Here is a 20,099-nt window from a genome sequence, read left to right as displayed (position 1 = left end):
GTGGATCGAAGTAAGAAGGAGCAAAAAGAAGCTTCTAAGAAGGGGAAGAAGAAGCAAAAAGGGGGGAAAGGTAATAAGAATGTAGCCACAACACGCTAGTGAAAATATCCAAGAAACCACTACAACATTGATGACCATACAGAGGAAAAATGTTGGAAGTTTCATCTAGAGATAAACCCGAAAAACAAGAAGAAGAATCTCACGGCCACTAATTTGAGTAACCAAGTTGAAAGCAGCTCAGATCTATGTGAGAAGATTATTTATGCATTAGTACAGAAGGAGGTGAATCTAAGTAGCCTTCAGCAGAAAGAAGAGAAAGAAGTGACCAAACTCTTCCATATAAAGATATAGGTCAAAAAGACAAAGATTGATGTTGTATTTGACTCAGGATTGCAAGTGAATCTCACTGCAGTAGAGATGGTCAAGAAGTTTGGGTTGGAATTTCATGATCATCCAAACCCATATCCATTTGGTTGGGTAAATAAGGATGTAGAGTTGAAGGTAACAAAACAATGTAAACTTATATTTTCTATCATTGTTGATTTTATTGATGAAGTAGAACTAGATGTGCTTCCCCTTGATGTATGTGGAGTCATGTTTGGGAGTGCATACATGTACATGCATGATGTAATATTCATGACGAGATACAACCAATATCAACTCATCAAGGATGGAAAATCATTCCTCATCAACGCACACAAAGGCAAGTCAAAAATATCACTGGTAAGTGCCAACCAAGCCAAGAAATTGATCAGTTCCAACAAGAAGTATGTTTTATTGTTTTTAAGAGAAATTCGGTCAAAAGAGGAGTCAATAAGAGGCAAGGCATCCCTAGAAGGGTGTACTGAGAAATAGAAACAACAATTGGAGGAGTTGTTACAGGCATACAAGGATGTGTTATGAGAGCCTAAAGGGTTACCACCTAAGAGAGAAGTGGGGCATGAGATCCAGCGATTGCCAGACTCCCCATTGCCAAATATTGGGTTGTACAAGCAGTCTGTTATAGAAGCAAGTGAGGTAAAAAACCAATTGCAGCAGCTGTTGGAACAAGGTGTCATTTGACCAAGTACATCACCATGTGGGTCACCAATCATAATTATTTTGAAGAAGGATGGGCCTTGGCAGATGTGTAAATATTACAGGGCGTTGAACAAAATCATGCTCAAGAGTAAATACCCCCTTCCCAGGATAAATGATCTGCTAGATTATTTGCAACAAGAAAAGTACTTCACGAAGTTGTACTTGAAGTCTGGATATCACCAGGTTCGAGTCAAAGAAGAATATACATGGAAGACCGCCTTCAAAACCAAGAAAGGTTTATATGAGTGGTTAGTCATGCCATTTGTCCTATGTAATGCACCAGCTACATTTATCATATAAATGAATGATGTATTGTGCCCTTTTATAGATTAATTTTTTATTGTCTATTTGGATGATATACTGGTATATAGTTCTACCTGGGAGGAGCAAGTGTCACATTTGACGCAAGTGTTAGAAACATTGAAGAAGCACCAACTGCTAGAAAATCACAAGAAGTGTGAGTTTGTGCATCAGTCTTTGTTGTATCTAGGGTATGTGATCGGTGGAGAAGAACTGAGGATAGATCCTTCCAAGATGGAGTCCATCGTGAAATGGTCGGTTCCTACTAATGTTTATGAGGTTAGGATTTTCAATGGGGCAACACAGTACCTGAGGAAGTTCATGGCCTCATTTTCAATGGTAGTAGAACTACTCCAAACCATAACAACAAGTGGCAAGATTTCCCAGTGGGGAAAAGGTCAGCAAAGGGCTTTTGAAGAGATAAAGAAGAAGATACACCAAGTGCCAGTTCTGACATTACAAAACTTATAATGACCCTTTGAAGTGGAGATAGATTCAAGTGGGTATTTTATGGGAGTTGTCTTGATGCAAGGAGGAAGGCATGTATGCTACCATTTTGAAGTATTTCATGGGGCAGTCCTTAACTACCCTACCTACAACAAGGAGCGTTATGCCATGGTGCAAGCTTTGAAGAAGTGGAAGCACTATTTGATGGGAAAGGAGATACTGATCCACACAGATCACCAGTTGTTATAGTACTTGCAAGCCTAGAGTAAGCTACAATAGATGAGGCACTATAAATGGATGGGGTTTTTATAGTAGTTTTATTTGGTGATCAAGTATAAGAAGAGAATCACAAACAATTTGGCCGACATGCTTTCAAGGCCAACCACATCAAAGATCACAACATTGGGGACTCTTATGCACATGGATCCATTCACCCATGATACATACAAAGATGCATATTCAGAATATGAGGACTTCAAGGAGTTGTATCAGCAGTTGCAGAGTCAGATTCATGTGCACGATGGAGATAACACGATTGAATACCATCTCCAGGATGGGTTACTCTACAAGTTGGATAAGATATGTGTTCCTAAAGGTGAGTGATTGTAGTTGATCAGGGAGGCTCACAAATCCAAGGTTGCATATCACTTTGGTGTAGGGAAGACCATGGATAACTTACAGAGGCATGTGCATGGGCCCAAGATGAAAGAGAAAGTAGATAGGTTCATAAGAGGATGCATGTTTGGTTGTACTAGCAAGCCTAGCAACATGAAACAAGGTTTATATCATCCCTTACCTGTACCTACTCATCCTTGGGAAATCATTTCCATGGAATTTGTGGGAGGTTACTGACAACCAGGAAGGGACATGAATACTTATTCATGGTAGTTTATAGGTTCAGCACGATGTGTGTTATGATGCCCTTTAAAGACCCTTAGCGGGAAAGAAGCAACAAACTTGTTCTTTGGAAAGGTATGGGTGCACTTTTGGATACCAAGGAGCATCATTTCAAATAGGGATACAAGATTTCTCAGTGCATTTTGGACTACATTGTGGGAGAAGATGGACACAAAGTCGAAGAGATCTACAACATTCCATCCACAGATATATGGGTGGATAGAAGTAGTCAATAGGACTTTGGTGCAACTTCTGAGGGGATACAACCAGAACCATCCAAAGTCCTGGGATGAAAATCTGGTTTATATACAACATTCTTAGAGTAGAGCACTCCACACTTCTAGAGCCAAATCTACTTGAGTAGCTGCAAATGGTATGGCAACATTAATGGGACATAGTGGTTGTAATCCCAGTCCCACTTGAAAGGGGTTGTCGCTAGTTGAGCTATTGAGAACCTTGTTGTAGGTATGTTGGACACAGGGGAGGCTCTCATCCCATGTGTGTGGGTGCTTTGATTTGTACATGCACAGGATGTGCATGATCATCCTTGGCGACTTTTGTTTGACCATCAATTTGGGGGTGAAAGGTCATGGACTTAGTGAGCTTGGTATTCAACAACAATCAGATGCTTGACCAAAATGCACTTAGGAACCAGTTGTCACGATCTAAGATAATGGACTGTGGGATCCTGAAGTGTAACCATTCTTGTTTAAAGAAGAGTTTGGCAATGGCTTCTATTGAGATACTCTTCTTGAAAGCTACTAGAATGGGAATCTTATAGAATTTGTCGATGACCACAAAAACATTGTCATTGCCATGCTTGGTAGAAGGAAGGCCCAACATGTAATCCAGGGAGATGGATTCCCAGGGTCATCTAGGAGTAGGTAGGGGAGTATAAGGCTTTGATTATTGATTGTAGGTTTGGCAATGGCACAGACAAAGTCGAATCTGAAGTACTTCCCAACATCCTGTCGAAGTTTTGGCCAATAAAAATATTTTGCAGTACTGCCACTATCTTTTCTACCCTAAAATGTCTAGTGACTTGACTTTAGTGTGCCTCCCAAATCATCTTGGAATGCTCACTTGAAGGTACACAAAGGTGTCCTAGGTGGCATAATAGTGCGTCCTAGAGGTGAAAGTCTGGAACCTGCTTACCTTCTAGGAGAATCTGTTATTGAGTGCCTAATTCTGGATCATTCTTATAAATATGTGGTCATTATGAAGTCTCGTGTCCACAAGATTCGAGCACAGTGGTCAGCGCCATGACCTACAGCCGTCTGAGGCAATCTACAACATTATTGGTGCTTCCCTTCTTGTACTTAATGTTCAAATGGAATTTTTGCATGTATGTGGACCACTTTTGATGGCGATCATTCTATAAATTTCCTTGTGTTTGTATGAATTGCAGCGGTCGGTGGTCTGTGTGGATGACTGTGTCCTTCCCCAGAATGTAATGCTTCCATTATCGGCAAACCTGCATAATGGAATACATCTCTTTGTTAGAGTTGGAATGCTTCCAGACTGTGTCTGAAAGTATCTCATTGTGATATGCCACCAGATGCACCTGCTGAGTAAGAATCGGATGCCCCTGCTAAGTAAGAACTACACCAATAACATAGTCAGAGGAAGTTGTCTCAATTTCAAATGGTTATTACAGGTCTGGTATTGTGATCACTAGTGTAGATCAGAGGTGATGCTTCAACTCAGCAACTCCTTCGGTTGGGATTTGGACCAAAAGAACTTTGCTTTCACTCTGCCCTTGGTGACTTGACTCAAAGGCCAAGTGATATGAGAGAAACCCAACATGAACCTGCTGTAGAAATTGGCAAGACCCAAAAAGCTGCGGAGCTTTGTTAGAGTGGTTGGGGCTTGCCAATATCAAGTAACTTATATCTTGGTTGGGTCCACATGCACACCCCTCTCATCAATTATGTACCCTAGATGTTGAACCTCAGTCATACCAAAAGTGCATTTCTCCAAATTGGCACACAATTTGTGTTGATGTTGGGTTTGGAGGACCTGTAGAATATGGTGAAGATGCTCTTCCCAACTCTGGCTGAAGATCAGGATGTCGTCCCAATACACTGCCATGAATGAGCTGGTCAAAGGCTGCAATATTTCGTCCATCAGCCTCATGAAGGTTGAGGGGGAGTTCATCAACCTAAAAGGAATGACCAACCATTCAAAAAGGCCCTCCTTGGATTTCAAGGCAGTCTTCCATACATCGGATGGTTTCATTGGTACTTGGTGATAACCAAACTTCAAGTCAATCTTGCTGAAATATTTGGCCCGCTTGAGATGGTCTAGAAGGTCATCAGTCCATGGGATTGGATACCTATTCTAGACAGTGGTCGTATTCAGCACCTGATAGTAAATACAAAGTCTCCAGGTCCCATCCTTCTTTTTTACCAACACAATCGAACTCCCACAAGGTGATGAACTTGATCTTATGTGAAATTTTTGCAACAACTCTTGAATCTACCTCTTGATTTCATCGTTCTCCATAACAGAGCATCGATAGATCAGTCTATTGGGTAGTGGTGCACCCGAGGTCAGATCAATGGAGCACTTAACTTGAAAGTGTAGGGGTACCCTTGTGGGTGAGGTGAAGATGTCCTTGCACTCCTCCACGGCCTTTTCCATATGTTGCTGCCATGTGGAGGAGTCCTATTTAGAGGCCATGGATGTGGCCACAATCTTCTTCTTTCCTTGAGGGTGAATCATAAGGAAGATAAATTTCCCAGTTTGGGAAATGATCTTACTACATTGCTTCACAGAGATCAAAGAGATGGTGGTAGGCGGTTCTGCCTTTGGTATCATGTATAACTTATTTCCCAAAGTAATAATAACAGTGTGAGGCCTAGGCTCATACACAACATGACACTTCCAAAAGTATGGTTGGCCTAATAATACATCGCAAACTTCAAGAGGAGAAACATCACACAGTGCCTCATATGTGAAGGGCTTGATGTTGTAGGCAAAGCAACACCGTTGGCTGACACAGAGATCTCATCCTTGGTGAAGCCACTAAATGGTGTACAACTACGAGTGTGTTATGGTTGGTGGGCATAACTGCTTCATGACCTCTACTGAAATGAGGTTCTTTTGGCTTCCACTGTCAACAATGAACTGTAGTGGGTAACCCTTCACCCACATCTATGAGTGAAAGAGTCGCTCCCCCTCCTCTAGATCTCCGAGCTCAATCTTCTGGATCTTGGTGGTGGCAATGGTAGCACTAGGCTCCACATCAATAATTTGTTTCCCTTTTCCATTCCCCCTTTCAGGTTCTAACTTAGATTCAGAAAATGCACAGTGATACAGAATCCTTCAGCTCGGCCACTAGTGACTGCTTGGCTCGACACTCACTTGTGTTGTGAGTGGGGCTCTTATGGAACTCACACCAATTTCTTGTGTCCTTATTTGTCTTCATGGTATTTTTCTTTGCTTGCATCTTCAGCGGGTTGTCATGTGTCTTCTCGCCTTAGATTTATCCTTTGTTCTGCAGTTTGGGGGTTCCTTTCCCTTGCTTTAGATTCACAGATCCAAAGTCTCACTTCTTATATTTAATTTTTTGCTCGATATTGACAATGTATCGATAGGCAGCACCAAGAGAGGAGATGTCTAGGAACTCCATCTCGTCCTAGATGTATTTGTGTAGATAGTCATGGTACTTGAGTACCAAATTATGCTCAAAATCCTTGATACCCAACTTCGTGCGAAGGGTATGAAAAATATTTGTGAACTTCTACATGACTTGGTCCCTTCCTTGTCGCAGTGCGGTCCACTTTTTGTATTTATCTTCATAGCTCCCAACAAGGTAATATTGTTCCTTGATGGCATCTCAGAAAGAATTCCTAGTGGGTGCAACTGAAAACAGTGTGGGTTCCCTCTTGTCCTTTTGTTCACATAAGGTTTCCCACTAGTCCTTGACATGGGGCGAGGCTTTGAGGAGTGCAAAAGTATTATTTTCCCAATTGGAAAAGTCATGAACCGGAAAATATCCTTCCAACAGATTTAACCATCTATCGATAATGTCTACATATATCTAGCCTTCAAATATGGGAATGTCAAAGTTGACTTGTAACTTAAAGGGAGTGGCACCTCTAGAGTGGTTGTTGGATGAAGATGCATCACCTTTGGGTAGTCGTCGAAGGATATGGGAAAATTTTTCCATCATCGTGTTCCTTTGTCACTTGAAGGCTTCTTCAAGCAATATTTTGAAAGGATCTCCTACCCCCTCATCTTTATTTTCTTCTGCTATGGGAGGTCATCGAGGTTTGTGAGGTTGGTATTGCAAAGGTTCAACTAGTTCGATCCCTAACTCCTTAAACCCTAACCTCATTGGGGACATGCAAATAAAACCAGAGAAAGAGCAAGCAGCTTTAATACCACTGATCCAAACTTATGCAATAGAACACATATATAAACATAAACATAGAGGTGTAGCAAAATAAAACTTCATTTCATCAACATCAAACAACTAAAATATGCTTACATACAGAATGGAAATAAACTAGCTCATTCGATGGTAGCTTATCTTTGAGAAGAGATGTGGAGGCTAGATGCATCTAAATTGTGTTACAATGAGGCTCGAAGGCATATTTATTATTGAGAAACAATGGGAAAACCTAAACATTCAAAAACCTAACCCTAGGAGATGAAGAACCAAAATTGTGGGCCCCATTGGGGTAAATTGGTACATCAACTTCCCAAGGCCATAACTTTGGTATACGGTTTCATTTGACATGCACGATACCTCATTAGAAATATTTATCCAAGGATTACAACTTTCAACTGAAAACATCAATTAAGGAGTCAAGCTTTCATGTTTTCCAAAAAAACATCGGTTAGGGCCTCAAAACAACTCTGGAAGTTGAGGACCCAAAAAACTACCAAAAATAGTAAATTGTACTACAATTAAGGAAACTAAAAGAAACAATGGAGGGGGTCCAAGTGGAATAGGTGGGTGACCACCAATATTCACTTGGATCAATAGTTCTAACCCGGTGTCATGTCGCACTGGGATTTGAAAAAATGTGAGGAATGAATGAGGTAGGGATTCAAATGTGCGATGGTAACCAGTTGTCTCGCTCACATTCCATTTTGCGGCATGGCCAGTGAGGGTGCGTTGAAATAGCCTTGGAAAAATAATTCCTCAATGATGTTGTTGGATGAATACCATAAATTATAGGTTATGATGTGGTTAGCAAGATCTTCTCCTTGCTTGCCTTCAAATTTGGGAATATCTTAAGGTAGCTTGGTTGGCATAGGGGGGCAAGTTTGATCATGGGAAATTGGATCATTGGTGAGCTTAATTAAATCTAAGTGATTCAAGGAAGCAAAAAATGGGATCTTTATGTTATTGGCCATAATGGTATGACCTGGGGATGTAGCTTGGAAAAACTTTCCTTGAGAAGCAGTATGGTTGTTTGGGGGAGTAGTATGTGAACTCCCTACAGGTGTAGTAAAAGGGTTTACTTGATGGAGAGGTGTCCCCAACAAGGTTGCTCCAATAAAGGATAATAAAATCATATTGGTTGAATGGTTTCTTCTAAGCCTTAATGGTGAGACACCAGGAAAACCTCCCAGTAAGGGGGGGAGGTTTAGGATGTGACGAGAGCGACAGGTAACCGTTGGGTCCCCTATGGTTCCCTTTGTGGATGAAAGTTACTTTATATGGTGAGAGGGGAAATTTTATCAAAGCAAATGAACCACACACATAAAACAAAGAGAAAATAAAAGATTAATTCTCCTTTTAATTTTATGCTATGTGATCTATTAAACAAGAAAAAATGTTTTTGTTTGTTTATGTATGAGAAAAATCATAAAAGACCTATTTGTCCTTTCCACTCAAAAGTAACTGGGCCTTGCAAGGATTCTTATAGAAGGGTACTAGGGCCACATCCCAAAAGTATTGGTGACACTTCCAGCAGCCAAAGAATCAACCAAGGTAATCAAGAGCCTTTAGTGCTTCATACACCTCCAGTACCTATAAGAAAAGATGTCCTAAAAATTTAGCCATTAGGATACATTCTTCCCATGGGTGTAGTCAAGTCTTGAGCTTCTTGGTAGTCATTCGTCAGCATCAAGCACTATACAGGTCGGTTAACCCCATATGGGACCACACACACTAGGACCTAGGCTTAACCCCCTCTAAATCGGGTTTCTGGTGTACCCGTGTATTCTTTTTCGTGGGATGATGAAGGATTTGAAGCACCCTATAAGACGACTTATATGCTTTAGAATGTAAACAACCATGATGACTTATGGGATGCCTATCCCCATGGTCCTAACCTGAACTATAAATTATTTTGTGACCCCTATGGGGAATTTAATGTGTTCAAGTGTTTGCGTTGGTTTTAGAGAGGTTTATTCACTTAGGGTTGTTATAGACATTTTTGTGCCTTACAGCTATAAGCATGAAATGTCCATAAACCGAGGGATCCTAAGTCCCTAAAATTGTTGTTCCGACCCCTAAAGGAACAAGGTCAACAAATTACAGCTTCTCCCAGAAGTTCTCCACCAGAAACTGCTCAGAATCAGTCAAATCAGGATCATTTCAGCTGCTCCACTAGCTAGCTGTGTTGCATAGCACCCAAATACACTAGCTAGGTGCGTTGCAATGCACCTAAATGCACTACCAGGGTGCGTTGAGCAGGAAATGACAAATGGCAGTGTCATTCCGCGAGGTGGACAGACAATGGAAGCTTCCAGAATCTTCCCCAATGACACTTGCCTCACTGAGTTCGACCAAGGATGAGTAAGAGGCTCTCAGTCTCCAAGTGGAAGCAAGAACTGACAGAGAGAAGACACTAGTCAAATCATAAGCTGACTCATCTTCCTTGCATACATCTATATATGGATCCCTCATCCTAGAGATCCAGAGGCTGGAATTTTGTACATTGCAGAGAATTGTTGTTGGTTTTGAGATAGATATCATAGTATTGGGTGATTTATGCTTTGTTGGAGGTGAAGAGGGGATTCTTTGCTGGGAGGTTGATGCTGGATTAGGAATCATCAGTTGTAACTCCTCCTGGATCTTCTTGTTATATCAATAAAACTATTTGAGTTTCTCCTACATGCTTGAGTATCATTGATGTTTGTTACATTTGTATGTTTAGCTTAAATCTGATCCTAAGCTATTTATGAATATAAATCCATGTCTTTGTGTAGTTTTCTTCTTCTGTGATCTTACAGGAACTTGGTGAAGCTGGGCAAGTAAGGGAGCAGGTAGCTGGAAGCTGTCAAAGAGGAGAGAGATTGGATCAAAGGACTAGCGCAAGACACAGGTTGGTTCATCCTATTCCTCTTCGTTTATAGTTCATAAAGAAGAATACGAAAGTAGTTTTCTCTGTTTGTTTCTAAGGTCACTGTCACACCTTAGTGGGATAGGGTCGTTCTGAATAGACACTTTTCCCGTTGGAAAATGTTGTTCTCCTTCAGAACTGGAAATATATAACGCTCTTTTTCGCAAATTCAGAGATGTCTTTGCTTGGTCATACAGTGAAATGCCAGGCATCGACTCAAGTATCGTTGAACACGAAATTAAGATGTATCCAGATGTCAAACCAGTACGACAACGGCTAAGACAGGTGCACCCCAAGAAAGCCGCTGCCATTAAGGTAGAAGTTGAAAAACTTCTCCATGCTGGTTTCATCTACCCGGTTCCTCTAACCGATTAGGTATCGAATATTGTCCCTGTTATGAAGAAACAAGGGACAATTGGAGTGTGTGTCGATTATAGGGATGTAAATCAAGCTTGTCCAAAAGACAACTACCCTACACCCTTCATCGACCAGATAATTGATGAATGCGCCAAATGCGAAATCTTTTCATTCATGGATGGATTCTCCGGGTATAATCAAATAAATATCCGCCCACAGGACCAGTCAAAGACTACATTCATTTGTCCGTGGGGCACATTCGCATATCGAAAATTACCCTTTGGCTTAAAGAACGCAGGGGCGACGTTTCAGAGGGAAATGAATTATGCCTTCCATGACATCAAAAACATCGTTCAACCATACCTCGACGACCTTCCGGCTCATTCGCGAAAGCGGACTGATCATCCGCAGCATTTAAGAGCGATATTTCTACGTTGCCAACACTACAAGATACGACTCAATCCGCACAAATGTGTATTTTGCGTCAGTTCTGGTCGTTTACTTGGCTTTGTAGTCTCCAAGGATGGGATTCGTCTCGACCCGTGTAAGGTCCAGGCAATCATAAATTTGCCTCCACCTTCAAATTTTCTTCAGATTTAGAAACTCCAAGGAAAAGCAAACTTTCTGAGGAGGTTCATTCCAAATTATGCCGAACTTGCTAAAGGTTATACACGTCTTTTGAAAAAGGAGGTACCCTTTGTCTGGGATCAGGTTGCGCAAGCTTCCTTTGATGCTTTAAAAGATTCCCTAATGAAAGCATCATTAATGTACGCCCCCGATTATCAAAGAGATTTTAACCTGTATCTGGCTGCAGCAAATACGACCATCACAATGGTTTTAGTTCAAGAAGTCGATGGAATTGAACATCCTATATATTATTTAAGTAAGAACTTAAATGATACAGAAAGAAAATATTCTTATGTTGAAAAACTAGCGTTTGCAACTGTTCAAGCGATACAAAGATTTCGACACTATGTCCTCTTTCGGAAAACTACCATTCTGTCAAATTGCAACCCCATGACTTATATATTGTCGCGACAGTTGCTGGGGGGCAAATATTCAAAATGGATAGCAATCCTTCAAGAGTTTGATCTGGAATTTGTAAAATCCAAATCAAAGAAAGCTCTAGTTTTCGCAAAATTATTATGCGATCTCCCATCCTCGTCCAACGATGAAACATCTGAAGAATCAATCGTGGATGAGAATTTGTTTCTGATATCTACAAGCAATGAGTGGTATGGAGATATAATCATTTATCTCCAAACCCAAAAATTTAGGCCAAACACCTCCCACTCTGAACAAAAACGTATTCGATACCAAGCAAAAGACTACATGATCGTCGGTGATACACTTTACCGTCGTGGTATCGATACAGTTCTGAGAAGGTGCCTCACCCATGAGGAGGCCGAAAAAGCCCTGAATGAGTGTCATTTAGGCGCATGTGGGGGGCATCAATCTGGATATGCTACAGCACAAAAAATCTTATGAGCAGGATACTTCTGGCCAACAATGTTCAAAGATTGCATAACCGCAGTCAGAAGTTGCCATGCTTGTCAAATTTTTGATAGCAAAACCAGAAGACCACCCGCACCTCTACAGCCAATAGTTGCTGTTGGGCCATTCGCCAAATGGGGCATCGATTTCATGACATGTAACCCCACCTCGACCGAGGGGCATGGGTATATCATAGTCGCAGTTGACTATTTTACCAAATGGGCCGAGGCGATGCCTACATTAGACAATACTGGTGAAACAGTTGCCCTTTTCTTTTTCAATCATGTAGTCGCCAGATTCGGCGTACCACAGGCCATAGTCACAGATCATGGATCGCATTTTCGCAATCACATGATGGTCGAATTAGCTGCCAAACTAGGGTTGTCTCACAACAGCTCTACTCCGTATTATCCGCAAGCCAACGGACAAGTTGAAGCGATCAACAAGGTCCTGAAGAGCATGTTGCAAAGGATGATCGGGGTTCACAAAAGAAGGTGGCACCTAATCCTGTACTCAGCCTTGTGGGCTTACCGAACATCGGTAAGGAATGCAACCGGGTTCACACCCTTCCAACTGGTATATGGCCTGGAAGCAGTCTTACCAGTCCAGTGTGAAATCTCGTCTCTCAAACTCGCAATTGATCTCCTCCCCGGAACTTCAAAAGAAGAGGCTCGTTTCTTAGAATTAATCCAATTGGGAAGATTCGGGGGCTTGGTCTGGATGAGATGGCGAAGCAGGGAGGAAACTCGAACCCAGGCCAAATCTCTGATCATAGAACAGGTTTCGGGTAGTTAGCCGAGGCCAGCTCCAGCATAGATGCCGTCACGGGAGCCTCACACTCAGCCCTAGAAACTGGCATATGGCGGTCAATGCGCGTTACGTTTTTCCCTAAGGCGGTAAAGTTTATTTTATTACTGTAACTGTCAGTTGTTTTCCGTTTCTCCCGGACTGTCGGTGGTATACCCCCTTTGTAAGCATCAACATGGTTAAGCCCACGGAGTTTCTAGCACTGGACCCAGAAGTAGAGGACATTCTGTCCATGTGGGGTAAAGATATAAACTCTCAAAATGTGGATTATTACTTTGGTTCTGTAGATATTCCCTGCCTGGAGTCTGCATCGCAGTTGGAAACCACTCATCATTTTGGCCATGACAAGGTATCGGACAGAGAGTTCCAGTTCGAAGGATTAGCTTCTGACCCTCCTCAACCAGCGACAGAACCAGCTCTGTGCGGGATTATCGCGGCTTCAAAGTCCCAGGAGCCAAAGGGTTTTCTTTCGAAACCCCAGTTTCCAAACCCTAAGGGGCTCGAGGAAATCTCGCAGCTAGGGTCTTCAGCTGAAGCGGAGCTTCCCAGATCTATTGGCGCTCCTGGTTCGCTCACGAGGGTTTCTCTCCCTCGTGACCCACAAGGCTTACCTGGGATTCAGCCTAGCACCCAAGGTACCTCTGCTGCTGATGGGTCGACAGAAAATGGTGGCCAGGGGGCAGATCCATTGCTTGAAGAGAACGTCAATCTGGATCAATCTGGTATCAGACCGGAAGGGGAGAACTCAAGGCTAAGGAGTGCGAATAGGAAGCAAAAAAGGCCGATTGGATCACAGGTAATATCGGAAAATCTTGTGCTAGGGATGGAGGTATCGATGAGAGAAGCCCTAGCGATGGCAGACTGCACTTTGGTCGGCAGAGCCAGAGGTAAGCCAATTTCTTCTGCCTTTCTTCAAGAATGGGGTGCAAATAGTTTCACATTTGAAAGAATCGTAAATTTCGAAGCACAAACATTAGCAAAAGGATGGTTCAAATTTAAGTTCGAGGACAGAGAATCGGCGGATTGGGTACTGCAGCAAATATGGCATATTGACAACATCCCCGTTCTCTTCAAAAAATGGTCTCCATTGTTCGATGCTATTAAGGAACGCACAGATACCTTCCCGGTCTGGGTGCGTGCTCCGGGTCTCCCCTCCCTTCTGTGGACTGAGGAGGTCTTCAGAACAATTGGTAACAGGTTGGGTGTATATATGACTGCGGACATGTCCTTTCTAACAACAAATAATTTGGCAACCGCACGCATCCTTGTCATGCTCAGACCAAGTGGAGGCTTGGCACAAAAGATAAATCTACAATTTGACGAATATGTCCATGAACAACTTTTAGATTATGAATACCTTCCCTTCAGATGCCACTGGTGCCATGAGCATGGACATTTAGCAAAGGATTGTCCCCACAAAAGAAGACGGAGACATTTTCGTCGAAATCCGGCTCACAGAACAACTGTTCAATCGGTCGATCAGACGAGGATGGAACCGGATATGCCGGAGAATCAGGAACAAATGAATATGGAGGCAGAGGAGACCGAGAATGACCCTACATATACAAGCACACAGGCCACAGATTTGGAAGCAGAAAATGATACAGACCAGGTTACTGTGGAAGAGACGGCCGTGGAAACTGTCAAAATTCCGGAAGCGGAGATTGGTCTGACTGAAGAAACTCCACAACTTCAACCCGTCGATCCGGAAAAGGGTAAGTGCTTGGAGCCCCCATCCTCTTTTTTTTCCCCTGAGCCAACATTTGAAAATCATCATATTGCTTCATTGTCAATTTATGAGCAAGATAATTTAATAGCTGAACATAAGGTTGGCCTCATATCTGTACCGAATGTGGAAACCTTAACAGAATCTTTGCCCCATCTGGATATTAACAGTGAAGACCTTTGGCCCCCTCTCCCACATCCTATTCCCCGAACCCCTTGTCCATACAATTTGAGGTCACAGGGTGGGAACCTAACGACTCAGGGGTCTTTAGGTGGCCTGGGATCTAATCCTCCTCAATTAAAAACCAGAAACAAACGAGGTAGGAAATCAGATCTCTTTAAAGCAAAACTAAAAGCAAAGCTGGATGTAGCAGATGGAAAACAACTCTCCATTCAGGGGGTCCTTAGAGCAGCCCACAACCCCGAAGAATTTATAAAATGATCTTAACTTCCTGGAACTGCAGAGGTTTGGCCAGCAAACCTAAAAAACTGGCCCTGAAAGAATGGATCGTTAACTCTAATGTAGATGTTATCCTACTGCAAGAAACCTTGGGGAAGGCGGTTGATATTGAATCTATGCTTAAGGCCCTTCTTCCAGGGTGGTCCTTCAGTGCAATGGATGCATTTGGACACTCAGGGGGGTTAGCAATCGGGTGCAAAGAAGGGAGAGTCAAAGTTCTCAACAACTGGGGAATGAAGAATGTTATGGGAATGGAAATATTATCCCCTGATTTCCAATTTCCCATATCTTTAATAAATGTCTATGGGCCTTGTCAAGGCAGGGAGTCATTCTGGGATACCTTGATGACAACATCTGTTCTGAAAGCTCCTGTCATGATTCTGGGGGGTGACCTTAACTTCTCCCTTGGTCGTGCTGAAGCCTGGGGCCCCTCAGCGAGAGAAGATCCTCTATCTGATTTCTTCCTAAACCTCATTTCAGAAAATAATTTGATTGATCCTCTTCCAATAAAGCTACAGCCCACATGGCGGAATCGAAGAGTTGGCGCAGACAGGATTGCAAAGAGGCTTGATCGTTTCCTGCTTTCTGAATTGATATCTGCCAAAATTCCCCTAATCAGGCAGTGGGTTGAAGAAATTGGGAACTCAGATCATTTCCCAATCTTCCTAGATCTTTCTTCTCCTCCTCATAAGCCCCCCGCACCTTTTAAATTTAATCCTGCATGGCTGCAAGACCCTTCTCTCAATGATTTGTTCAGAAAATTTTGGATCCATCCAGACCAAAATGCAGGAGAGGAGAAATGCTTCTTGTTTATGGAAAATTTAAAAAGAATGAAATCTGCTACAATCACCTGGGCAAGAAATAGGAAATTGAATCAAAATGAGGAGCTAACTCGTATAAGGGAAGACTTGAAGAACCTGGAAAGTCCGGAATCAGATGGTTACTCATCCCAAGAATCCAAGGATAGAATTCTACTCTTGGAGAAGCATCAAACTCGAATTCTGTTGGATAGGGAAGAGGAATGGAGATTAAAGAGCAGGGCAGTTTGGCTTAAATCTGGGGATGAAAACACCAAATTCTTTCATAACTTTGCAAAAGGAAGAAAATCAATAAATACCATTTGGAGCCTTAAAAATGAAGATGGAAGAGATGTCAAGTCTTTTTCTGATCTTTCAGGCCTAGGGATCCGTCATTTTCATAAATTATTCTCCGAGCAGAGAGAAGCCACTATTGTGGAAGTTCTCAATACTGTGCAAGGTTTTCCCAGATTTATAGAGGAAGAAGACTCCGACAATCTCTCAATCCCGGTCTCGAAGGCGGAGACAGAAGCAGCTATGAAGCTTTTAGGCAAAGACAAAAGCCCAGGCCCTGATGGCTGGACTATTGAATTTTTTCTTCATTTTTTTGACCAAATTGGAGATGAAATAACTGAAGTTGTAGAGGAATCCAGAATAAAAGGAGATATTTATAGACCTTTTAATTCAACATTTATTGCTCTCATTCCTAAAAAGAATGAGCCTGAGAGCTTCGAAGATTTTAGACCTATTTCATTGTGCAATTGTATTTATAAGATTATTTCAAAGGTTATTGCTCTCAGATTAGCTCCAATACTTTCAAGGAATATCTCCATGGAACAATTTGGCTTCCTTGATGGTAGACAAATTCATGAAGCAATTGGGGTTGCTCAGGAGGCAATTCATAGCATCAAGGTAAAGAAAAAAAAAGGAGCTGTTCTCAAAATCGACCTCTCCAAAGCTTTTGATAGGGTAAATTGGCTCTATCTTCGAATGCTCCTTACTCATGTGGGATTCAGCTACCCTTTTGTAAGTTGGATCATGGGATGCATATCAAATGTCAGCTTTGCCGTTTTGGTCAATGGAGCTGCTTCTCCATTTTTCTCCAGTCAGAGGGGCCTCAGACAAGGGTGTCCATTATCTCCACTTCTGTTTCTCCTTGTGGCGGAAGGTCTTAGCAGGCTGATCCATAAAGCCAGAAGTGCGGACAAGGTAAAAGGTATAGAGGTAGCTACAAATCTCTTTATCACACATCTTCTTTTCGTGGATGACATTTTAATATTCACAAATGGAAATTACAGCGAAATAAAGGAGTTAAAAAGTATCTTTGATCTTTTTCTTAAAGCAACGGGAATGCAGATAAACGCTATGAAATCTCAAGTTTGTATTGCTGAAATGGACAGAAGGGAAAGAAGCATTATAGCTGATCTGTTTCCGTTTCCTAGTCAATCTTTGGAGGTTCCTTTCAAATATTTGGGGTTTTGGCTAAAACCTGTGGCCTACAGAAAAGCAGATTGGAACTGGATTATAGCAAAAATTGAAGCTAGAATATCACACTGGAGTTATAAATGGCTCTCCAGAGCGGGCAGACTAACTCTCATTAAGTCGGTCTTGCTAGCTATTCCGGTCTATTGGGCAGCTCTCACCTGGATCCCCAAAGGTGTAATGGAAAAAATCAGAAGAATCTGCTGCAGATTTCTTTGGGCTGGTTCAAAGGATCTCTCGGTGTTACCATGGGTGGCATGGGATAAAGTGGCCAGATCAAAAGAATGGGGAGGCTGGGGGATCAAAAGGCTTCCTGATTTCAGCACTTCCTTGGCTGCAAAGTCGGGCTGGAGGCTCATCACCATAGAAAATCTATGGACAAGGGTGATTAAAAGAAAATATATCGACCCTATGCCTTTGGAAGATTGGATTCGGAGCCAGAATAAGAAGACAAAAAACTCTTCTGTCATTTGGAAGGCCACAGTGGATGCTTTCTCAGTGATTGAACAAGGATTAGCTTGGAAAGTGGGAGATGGCAGACAAATCAAGATTGGCAGAGATCCTTGGATTGGATGCAATGAAGCCTTCGCCTTATCGCCCGGGTTTATTCGCCATCTTGAGTCCAAAAATATTACAACACTAAATCAGGTGGCAAGAGATGGACAGTTCTCCATTTGGGGTCAGGTATGGAAGGATGATGAAGAATTAGGGATAAATATTAGATGGAAGAACGAATGGACAGGTTTCACAAAAGAACTTAAACGATCCAATGTTAGGATAAGGGAGGAACCTGACAGGCTAATGTGGGCTCACAGTAAATCGGGGGGTTATACACCAAAGGAGGGCTACTCTTTTCTCTTGGGCAAAAAAGGATGGGGAGAGCCGGATTGGTGGTCCAAAGCACTATGGAAACTTAAGAGCCCAGCTAAAGCAAAGCTCTTCATTTGGTGTATTCTTAAAAAGAAGGCTCCAACATGGGAAATCCTTCAATCCAGGTTTCTCTTTGGTCCAGGACGTTGCCCCCTGTGCAAGGATGATGAGGAAACCTCAAATCATCTCTTCATCTCCTGCCTTTTCTCTCGGCAGATTTGGGGGGAGGTCTCGGGGCTTCTCAAAATTACTGCACAATGGGGAAATGAGCCGCTCGCCGAGTCATGGAGGAAATGGTGGCACACATACACAGAAGGGAATTTAAGGAACCTGCCTATCATTTTTTGCTGGGGAGTATGGCTTGCGAGAAATAAAAGTTTGTTCCAAGACCTTATGACTCCGCCCTCAGCTATAGCCTCTAACATCGCAGCCATCTATCTTTCTCTACCTCCCCCTGAAACTAAGAAAACCAGATCTGCTCAAAACAATCTCATAATCCAGGAGGATATTCCATGTGGTTTTTTTGATGGAGCCTCTCAAAATAATCGGGCTGGTGCAGGCATAAGCATTCACATCAACTCAGAAAACATTCTAAAAGCCTCTGTTGGGCTTGGATCGGGAACAAACAATTATGCAGAACTCTCCTCTTTGCGCCTCCTTCTCTGTTGGCTCCTTCACAAACATATCAATTCAATTCAGTTATTTGGAGACTCTCTAAATGTTATTAATTGGATCAATGGTTTAGCTGCTTGCCAGAATCAAATTTTAATGACTATTGTTGAAGAGATATTACACCTGAAGACTCTCTTTAACAGGTTCTCACTATGTCATATTTACAGGGAAAGAAACGAAGAAGCCGATCAGCTATCTAAGGCAGGTTTACTACAGGATCAGGACAGCTGGGAGATAGAAGAAATTTTACAGGGGCAGTCTGTCAGATCAAACCAGCCTCCATATGTTCAGTAGCTCTATCAACAGTCAGCTTTTTCCGCCCTTTTTTGTCGGCATTTCTCCAGTTTTACTAAATTTTTGCTGTTCACACTCATGTACTTTTTTCTTATATACTGTCTCTCGGCAAATATTTCTCGGGGTCAGCTCTGATCTCTCGGCATATACTCTCGGCTATCTCACTCGGCATTTACTCTCGGGACATTTTTCAGTTTTCTCCACTTTTGATTATCAAATTTTGTATATGTAACACAGTGATGGAGGACTATTTCTCACTGCTTTCACAGGATTTATGTCTTTCCATGTTGGAGACTCCAAATTTTTTTGAAATTTCCTGTATAAATTTGTTTTTATATCCTCCTCTTGGAGGATGAATGTATCAGGTATCAAACTCGGAAAATAGCTCCCCGCGGGTTGAGCTGTATCTGCACATTTAAGCCCTGTGCGGCTTATGAACTTCTGGAACAAAACTTTTATTTCACTAATAAAAAGTTGCTTTTTTCCCCGGAAAAAAGAATTAATCCAATTGGATGAAACCCGTCGTGATGCCGTTTTGGCTAACGAAGCCCATAAGAAACGAGTCAAGGCGCAGTTAGACAAAAATGTCAAACCCCGTGTCTTCTCGGAAGGTGACTTGGTCCTGCTTTACGACCAAGAATCCGATAAATTGGGAGCAAGTAAATTTAAGTCTTTATGGATGGGCCCCTATATTTTTAAACGAGTGTTAGCGAAAGGAGCCTACGAGTTAATGGATTATGACGGAATTCCACTGGCGCAACCTCGTAATGGGTTGTACCTCAAGCGTTACTATGCATAAATAGTAACCAATATGCTTTTGTTATATTTTTGTTTTCGCTAAAGGGTTTGTTTTGGTCGAGTAATCCACTTTTTACACTTATTGCAGATGTTAAACCTATTGGAACCATGTGTTGGATACGCCGACGGAGCGAGTCGTAGTTCGCGGAACCTGTCCTCCGTAGCCTGGGCCATTTTTTATCCAAGTGGCGAGTTAGTAAGTTTCAGAGGTGTATGTATTGGTCAATCAACGAATAACATCGCTGAGTATAACGTGTTGATAGAACTTCTCTCTGATGCCATCACCCATGGTATATGCCGACTAATTGTCAG

This window comes from Pinus tabuliformis, chromosome 3_2 (assembly GCF_031772625.1).
Source record: "Pinus tabuliformis cultivar Carrire ecotype Pingquan chromosome 3_2, CPIR1, whole genome shotgun sequence".
Lineage (NCBI taxonomy): Eukaryota > Viridiplantae > Streptophyta > Pinopsida > Pinales > Pinaceae > Pinus > Pinus tabuliformis.
Note: the sequence above shows the minus strand (reverse complement) of the source record.